The sequence below is a fragment of the Prosopis cineraria genome, unplaced genomic scaffold (assembly GCF_029017545.1).
Source record: "Prosopis cineraria cultivar Desert tree isolate PC_DT_omini unplaced genomic scaffold, ASM2901754v1 PC10, whole genome shotgun sequence".
Taxonomy (NCBI): domain Eukaryota; kingdom Viridiplantae; phylum Streptophyta; class Magnoliopsida; order Fabales; family Fabaceae; genus Prosopis; species Prosopis cineraria.
This window is the reverse complement of record NW_026555341.1, coordinates 15,785,699-15,795,286: the sequence shown is the minus strand read 5'-3', so window position 1 is coordinate 15,795,286 and position 9,588 is coordinate 15,785,699. Positions and strand designations below refer to the sequence as shown.

The following is a 9,588-nucleotide window of genomic DNA, read 5'->3' as shown; positions in this document are numbered from 1 at the left end:
TTAGAATTTGTGCAGGATTAAACTTTTCAAAGTAAAACCTTGCTTTTAAATTATAGAAAAATTTTGCGTTCCTTATCGTAATTTTCTCGTGCCTTTTATTGTAATTTCCTCATGCTCTTTTTTGTAAATTTTTTCATGCTCTTTATGTTCTGATTTCGGTTCTTTTGCTTGAGGAAAAATAGAGCACTTTGACTCATTTTTTCACCGCCTTCCTATACTCTTCTAGATCATTTAAGTCGGTCCATTTCTTTAATCCTTATCAACACACTTAACTCGTTAACTGACCATTTTGTGTGGCTGTCGTTGCTTCATATCACCTCACCTTCTCATCCTCATCTGTTTGTCACGTTTAAACCAAGTTGCTGATTTTCTCCCACTATATCGTGCTGGTTCGTGTCCACGAGAGTCTGTTAGCAGTTTGTGATCTTAGCTGCCACCTTCCTCTTCTTCTTGATCTTCATCCGTCAGTCACAATGGATAGGTATATCCCTTATTCTCTTGCTCTGTTTTGCACTGAATTTGGATACACATGGTGGTCGGTCTTTCTTTTCTCTTTTCTTCCTTCCCTATCGTTGAAATTCAGTAGGGTGTAGGTGGTTGCTGCTTCTTTTATTGCTGACTAGAATCACAACTTCCTCCTCCTTATGTGTTGACAGATTTGAACCCCTAGATTTTTCTATTTCGATGCTATTCTGTGGCTGAATCAGACTTGCTGCCATTAAGACTTGTTGAGGTGAGATATTGTTTTCTTTCTCTTCTCGTTACACTGTGTGGCACTGTTGAATCATTCCCTCCTTCTTCCAGCTGATTAATGTGATCTCTGTTCTTTATTCTTGATACTCAAATTGTTATAAGGACTAAATTATTGCACTGGGATCGGAAGTTCAACCTAGGATTAATTTTTCTGCCTTTTATATGTTGGATGCAGTGAACCTTTCTCTACATTGCACTGCTGGACGATTTTCTTTGTTAGTCTTGAGTAATATATATAAACAATGGAGGGTGTGATTTGAATGTTAATGCATTTATAGTGTTGAGAAAATAAGTAGAAGAGCCTAAGAGGAGTAATTAAGTATATTCAAGGTCTAAAGATCAATACCATAGATTTAGGAATTGTTTTTTTTTTTGAACTATAAACTATTTCTAATGAAGAAATATGTTTAGAAAGCATTTTGAAATTTTTTTATATGGTTGGATTAAGGTCAAGTTGCCAATTTGATAAGGGAATAATAAATAATTGATTTTAAGGTTTTTGATGTATTTGCTAGGAATCTAAAGACATCATTGGAATTAAGTTGAGAGGTCAGGAAGAACGAGCTTTAAAAATATAAGAAACTCTCATGTGAGTGGGTAGCGTTCTAATTAAATTCTTAGGAAAGTGTTTACAAAAATCTCCCTATTTAGAATTTTAGCAATTATCTCTTATAAATTGTACAATTATTCTCATTTAGCCTAATAATTGTTTTATTAAAGAGAAGGTGTTGATTTTATTGGTAGTTTATATAGTTGACATGTATTGATGAAGTAATGATAATAATAATTGATCAGTATTTGAAAGTGGAAAATGAAGAAGAAGAGAAAAGAAAATTTTGAAATTTTCTCTTACTTCATACATGTTAAAGTTTATTGAGGAGGACTGAGTTCAGAACGCTAGATGCTAACAGCAGTTCCGTTAGCCCTTGGCACTCCATGGTACACCTAGCTAGCAGGGTGCTTCTAGGAGGTGCTAGCCCCGTGCGTAGGCTAATGCATGTGGAATAGAGGGATAATTATTCGTAAGCATCATACTCACGCTTGTTTTCGTGGGCTTTATGCTTGCGCTTGATTCGTAGCTCTTACTATGCTTCTGATGCGGCTTTCTGTCAGGCTTGATGGGTTATTTACCCTTGTGGACTGTGTGTCCATGCTTATTATTCATTCTGATAGAGCCTTCCTAAATTTTTGTTAACATTTTCAGTTTCTATTTATTCTCTAAAAGCTTTTTATCAAATTGCACCATCGTTAAATATTTTTATATTTTATGAGTAGTGAGATTTTTATTTTAAACATATATGTGTGACTTCACTAGCATTAACTAATTCCACGATCATCTAAAAAAAATTTTAAATTGAGATTGTTATCTATTTCTAGTTAAGGTCAATTCATTATTTCATTAAGGCATTTGAAGTTAAATTTATTATTTATGATCTTCATATTTTCTTTACTACAATTTTGATTAGAACGCTATTCACCAGTAAATTTATTATTTATGACCATTGAAGGCCTTCTTGTTTTTGGGGAAAAAGGAAGCACATGGTGACTATCCTTTTTGTGAAATTTCATTTTGCATTTTGTAAATTATAAGTTAGCGCTCCATGTACCTTATGATTAGGCAAAAATCTCTTTTGTTATGATATAAATCGCTAAAATGAAAATAGTCACCTTGTTAGTTGGGCTGACAGGTTTGTTTGTTGTTGTGAAAATTTCGGGAGGGTCAAATTATAGGGAAGACTCTACTGAATTTTTACAAAATATTTAAACTTTGCTAACGTTATTATTAATGAATATAACTTACATATTTTGAGATTTCAGCTAAAATCTCATTAATCGAGGCTTATGAAATATGAGAGCTCATATTCCATGCCGATCATACTCTTAAGTAGTAGGGTGTGACATCCTTCTTCAATATTCCATAATTAAAAAAATTAATATAATTTAGAAGAGTGAAATATTTGAGTAAAAGACTATTAAAAATAAATATAAATTAAATGGGATGCTATTCACTTACCTGAAATCTCTAGAATTTAAATTTCTTCTCTCAACTTTAATCAAATTTCTCCGCTTTCAAACTCCCTACAATCATATTAAAATTTATTTAACCCTCAACCAATACAATAATTTCTTTTTCCAACCTCACTCACCTCCAATATTAAACTATAATACATTTGAATTTTGTTTTAAATCCTCACTAGCATTTAGTCAAGGCACTAAACATAAATCATTTCCAATCTCCTCATAAAAATGCTAGCATTCAATATTTCATCAACAACTATCCATCTTCAAAAATAAAAAAAAATCACATTACAAATTTCTAAGACAAATATTCTTTGCAATATCCGAATTAAATTTCATACTTCCCACAAGAATTAATGAATCTCCATAAATATCCAAAAATCAAGTTCAATTTCTACTAATAAGCAATTCAACAACTACCTTACAGTCATCTTTCATCAAGTTTCATATCTCATCTCTTGTAACATAATCCTAACCAATTCTTCATTATCAACCCATTTAAACCAAATAAATTTAACTCAAAAGTTGACCCATGTGTATATCATTACCAAGCTTTAAGTCAAAAAATTATTTTTTTTAGCTCAAATGTGCACCTTCTTCTTCCTACAATTCATGGCCAATAGTAATAGAACAAAAAGAATGTTGTAATCACACACACAGAGCAACAGCAGCGCACACACTCACAAGATCAGCACATGATCAGCTGGCAATAGATGGAAGGTCCAAAATTCCTCACCTCAACCTAGGTAGCTTGAATAGTGGTAGACATACAGGGAGGAGAAGATGAGCTTCTTGGATGCTGAACAGGGGAGAGGAAGAACCGAATATAGTCATAAAGCAAGGATAGAAATTGAGTCAGCAACAATAGACCAAGCTCATACAGCACCCCTAAGCAGCTCCAATAACTTGGTTCTTCATTACAACCACAACTTGAATGTAAACGGCACGAGGAGAGCAACGAACAAAGAATAAAAAAACAAAGGTGGGAGATACGCAGATGAACCTAAACATTTCAGAGCAACCTTGAGCCCCCTCTGACATCAGTGATGGCAAGGAATGAAGAAGGCAGAGATGAGTCAGTGATGGCAGGGGAACGAAGAGCAACAATCGTACAAACTCTCAATTCTTTTCACACTCTCTTACACTCTAGTAACCGACATTTCCCAATAAGAAAGAAAAGAAAACAAGAAAATTAAATAGGGTGAGGGGAGGGTATATTGGTAATTCTATGAAGTTAAAATTACAAAAATGGACCTTTTCTTTTCTTTGCCTTATCAAATATGAACCTCAGGCTTAATAATGGGTAAATTAAGTGCACAATTCCACTACACCAACTCCCCTTGTCAAAATTATCCCAAAATTAATATAACTACAATTATAAAACAATACTATATATTAAATTTTTACTTAAAATTCCTGAGTTATTACATTACTTGACTAGTGCTTGCCCTCAATCCCGACAATTGAGGTTTACTTTGTTGCAAAGGAAAGCAAGCTCTTATTTACATCTAAGTCAAATTTTCAAAGTGATGCAATGTAGAGAAGGCAAGACACCCAGATTGAAAGAAGGAGTTTAAATATTTCTAAAAGAAAATATCAATCAAGCATTTAAGTGTACACATGGAGGAATTTTTTTAAAATTGAATTTCTTATTGTGGTCTAAGATAGGAATTTTTTTTATTTCTAAGTAGGTGTATACTTGGATGCCACATGGGACCACATTAAGTTAAATTAATATCTGTGTGTAATGGTAGGACATGTGTGGTTAGGTTTTTTAATGTTTAGGGAGGAATGACCCAAATCGAGTTCATGACATAGGGTGCCCCTAAGCTAATATTTTGAGGGCAAAAGTGATCTTAAGCATCCACTTGGATACCATGTGTGCATTTTTTGTCAAAAAAAAATTTGGCCAATGGGCACGCTAATCATAGGGTAGAATTAGAAGTGCTTTTAAACATTCAAGGGGCGTTTTGACATAAGATTGAGTTCAAGATAACCATTAATCCTAAGTGAATACTTTGAGGATAAAAATGATCCTTAATCCTAATTTTTTTCATGTTTAGAATTATATGTAAATGATTCTCATTATCAAGATATACTACTAATTTGCAGTGATGACGTGAATGGTAATTGTTGCTAGATCAATTGGAATTTGTAGCCAACCACTTGGAAAATTCTTGGATGGATTGGGTGCACCACATCGTCCATGGGTACTGTCCAATAAAACATGCTATGTTGCACTAGTTTAAACAAATCAAATTTTGGGTATCATTATTTTTAGGGTAAACGAGCCAATTGGCCCTTAAACTATAGGTCTAGAACCTTAAACTTATTTTTTGTATAATGTTCCACTTCAAATTTTAAAATTGATGAAATCTGACCCTTTATTATTAACTAAAGCTAAATTTAATCATTTATTGACCATAAAATGATAGAAAAATATCTTAAAAATTATAGAAAAGAACCAAAACAATTATAGTAAAGGACCCAAATATTATAAACAAAGATACAAAAAATTATAGAAAAGGACTAAGAAGATTTGATTGGTCCCTCTTTTTGGTAATTTAAGGTTCTTTTTTGTCCTTTTTTGGTGAACTAATAGTCAAAGTTAATTTTGTTAATTGTAGTAGCTCTATTATACTATTTTCAAAAGTTAAAGGAGAATATTACACCACAAAAGAGTTAAAGGTCCTAGATACTCCTAAATCTATATTTAGGAGCTAATTTGTTCTTTTATCTTACTTTCTATAGACTTTATTTTTAGAATAAAGTCCGCATTAATTTCTTGGATTTCTCTCTCTATCATTATTAATGAAAGAATCTTGGTTAAATTTGTTATAAATAGATTCAAAAGTATCTTCATTTATACCTATAACTGTCAACATCTTCCATGAAAAATGGCCCAAATCATATTATTTACATATGAAGTGTCCAAAAAAGAAGTTAGATTTTAGTAAGGTCTCAATCCTATTTTCTATCAAATTTATGTTTTGAATTTTACATAATTAGATTACAAACATTGTGAAAACAAGCCTCATAATAAATCCTTCCTCCAGTCTTTATTATAGGGCACTTTCTATTATTTCATATATATTAAGAAAATTTATTTTTTTATATCATAAAAAAGTAATATATACTTTCATTTTTATCCTTAGCTTTAAATAATAATACAATTATATTAAATATTTTTACGCTAATCAAGAAGGGGTGAAAATGAAAAAAGTGGTTTAGACATTAGTGTCTTGTTCAGGCAATTAACAAGTCATGTTAGTGAATTAACAAGCATTTGTAAGTAAATTCATCCTTGATTTGCGTGAAAGTCAGCTTCATTGACTCTTCTCCATGCTTGGATACGGTAATTTAAACCAAAATCGTTTGACAGCACAGAGAAGAAGGCAGTCACAGATAGTGATCCATTGGGGGAGATGAGTTCGATGGACGATGACTTGTCTAGCTTGCTGAACAATTTCCCTCAGAAATACCAGTGTCTGTGTTGTATCGAAGACGAGGAAGACAAGCATTGGAGTTCGAAAATCAACAAGATGCTTCATTAGGCCAAATTGGTCAGCAACTCAATTGGACCCTCAAAACCAGCTAGAACGACTTGCCTAATACATGCTAAATATAGATATATATTACTTCCCGGAAATCGAAACTAAAATTTGATTTAAATAGTTCAATATTGCAACAAAAATTGTCAAAAATAAATAAATTCAAACTACTAAAATTTGATATAAATAGTTGAAAATCGTAAAAAATAACTAAATTCAAACTATTAAAATTTGATTTAAATAGTTCAATATTGCAACAAACAATGAGAAAAAAATATTTCTGCAAAATATTTTTTTATGAATTATTCAAAATTTGATATAACAATTGAGATGAGGATTGGAGAGGAAGCATAAGGAAAAAAGAAATGAAGGAAAGCTAAGTGAAATGCAATCTCTCTTTTCTTTTTCCAAAATTATTAGATTATTTGCCAAAAAATTATTAGATTAGATTGAAAGAAAATTAGCAGTCTAGAGACTTCTCTTCATTACAAATACATTTTGTTGCGGTTCTATTTGGATCGCTTTACCTAAAGTTCATCCCCTATTATTTTTCCAAAGAATGAGTTTGTGAGATAAAACAAGTAAAATAAAATTATATAAAATAAACATCTTAAAGAACTTTCAAACGAAATAAACTTACTAGATTGATGTGATGGGAAAATTTGATAAATTATTGTGTTAATATGATGACGTAGAAGGATCTCTAATCTCTCACTAATTTTAAGAAAAATGAGAAATCTAGGCAGAGAATTGGAAGGGGCCATAAGCTTGAAATGTGAAATCATATAGTATATGAAATGTCAATGATAATCAGAGGTTATTTATACCTGTACCAAGGAAAAAATACAATGTATTTCATTGCAAATATCTCATTTTGGAAGTAGAAATAAATGCTTCCATCATTACATTACACAGTTGTCTGATAAGTTGCATTTTATTGCCAGCTATTTCTTTTCTGTTTTTTTCATTCTTATTTAAGTTCAAAACCTAAATTTGATGGAAAATAGGATTAGGGTTACTTATACTTGTACCAAGGAAAAATACAATGTATTTCCTGTGCAATTTTCTCATTTTTGGAAGTACAAATCAATGCTTCCATCATTACATTACCAAATGCAAAATATGCTGCATTTTATTGACAGCTATTTCTTTTCTGTTTTGTCATTCTTATTTAAATTCAATACCTAGATTTGATAGCAAATAGGATTGAGAATAAATTCAAGGTTGTATATATTTATATAAGAACTTAAATATTCATAAGATACGATTATAAAAGAAACTATATATATCGTTCAGATTTTAAGGGTAGTCACGAATTCGGGTGTGGTTTTCCTATATTTTCTATTGACAAATAAGTTCAATAAGTGTATGTCCTACCATTAAAAAAACTAACCACATGTGTCCCACCATTAATGCGCCATAGATGGGCACTAATTAAAGTTAGTGGGTTCTACAGGTCTGTACACATGGCATCTAAGTGGATTTCAAGTCAAAATTTTAAAAAAAATTCTCTTTGAGATCAAATTCAGGAATTAAATTAAAAGATTTTTCTATGTGTACACTTGCAACCCAACTCAGATTTTTTTAAAAAAATTACCTCCATGTGTTTACTTGACAAGTACTTGCCCTCAATCTTGACTACTGAGGCTCACTGTTATTGCAAGAGTAGAGGGTAAGCGCTTATTTACATCCCATGTTTTTATTGAACAAATGTTTTAATAATCATTTAAAAGTTTCAACCTGCAAAAAATTTTAAGAATGATCTTGATAAATAATGATTAATGTTTTAAATGCCGTTCATATATTAATTAAATCATAAAGGTCAATGGATCTTAATTTTTATAGTCTAACTAGTTAAACCACATTAAATTAAATTAATAATAATAAATCCACATTGTGTCTAGTTGTTAATAAAATAACATAACAAGACCATAAATAAACAATATTATAAATTATAATTTCATAACTTAGAAAATATAAGTGGATGTTGGTTAAATATCTTTTATGAGTATATTCAAAAGTATCTTCATTTACACTTGCAGCTGTCAACATCTTCCAAGGAAAATGGTCCAAAATATATATATATGAACGGTCTAAAAATAAAGTTAGATTTTAGTAAAGTCTATTTTTGAATTTTTCTACTTCTTTTAAATTTTTAGGTATTTTTTATATTCTGTTTAGACCTATTCATTTCTTTGAAAACCTCTTCATTTCTAGCTCAACTTTGATTTTTAACTCAATGGCAGCTCACCTCAAGTCGAACCTAGCTCAATTATGAAAATGATTTTTTTGGTCCAAATCAAGCTGTTAATGACTCCAATCAACCAATTTGATCGTTTGGTTCGTTTTGGTTCTTGAAATAATGCTAATGACATCACTATAATTTTTTCAAGTATTTCATATTTAAAAATAGGGTTAAACATCATTTTTATCCTTCAAATATACTTCCAAGAGCACCCAGTGTTCTATACTCTATTTATTTACAATGTCGCCCTTAAAGTTCAAAAAATGGAACAACATTGCCTATGTCGTTAAATGTTGACTACCGTCAGTTAATTAATGGTCCATCAACCACCAACATTTTTCTCCTCATTATTGCATTCTTTTTTATTAAAGCTGTAAATAGTCTTTTCTTTGTGAAGTTAGAAGCAAGCTAAGTCGTCAAGTTTTAATTTTTATCGCTTATACATCATGAAGAATACAACCAGTGATATCAATGAAGGAGCTTATTTTGTATTTTTTCTATTGATTGATTTTCAAGTAAGTATAAATACATTGATGTGTAGAAATTTGATGGCATCATCCAAAAAATTTATGATTAGGGTGGAAAATGCATATCAAGGGTGGAAAAAGATCTAATTAAATAAAACAGATTACATCTTAGTGAAATTCTCAAGTGAAATAATCTTACTCATCTGACATGATACGAGTATTTGATAAATTATTGAGTTAATGTGATAATGTTGGAAGATCTCTCTCATTGTATATAATATTTAAATATGATGTTAAGAAGATAATTGAGAAATTTTGATAGAGAATAAGGAGGGGCATTAAGCTTGAAAACATTTTGATTAAAAAAATGTGAAACCACGTAACATGATAAAATATTGATGATGATTAGGAGGTATTTATATTTGTACTAAGAAAAAAATACAATGTATTTCATGTGCTAATTTCACATTTTTTAGGAATAGAAATAAATGATTTCCATCATTACATTAGACAGATGCAAGATGAGCTGTAATTTGTTGTCAGCCTTTTCTTT

The 9,588-nt window shown here is 30.7% G+C and overlaps 1 long non-coding RNA gene across 1 annotated transcript; it reads left to right on the top strand.

Annotated features, from left to right (window-relative positions):
* The first annotated feature begins 323 nt into the window (after positions 1-323).
* LOC129321963 (uncharacterized) lies at positions 324-7,447 on the top strand. The gene is made up of 3 exons (XR_008596158.1): positions 324-481; positions 657-733; positions 6,155-7,447. It is a non-coding gene; the product is annotated as an uncharacterized LOC129321963 (long non-coding RNA).
* The last annotated feature ends 2,141 nt before the right edge of the window (positions 7,448-9,588 follow it).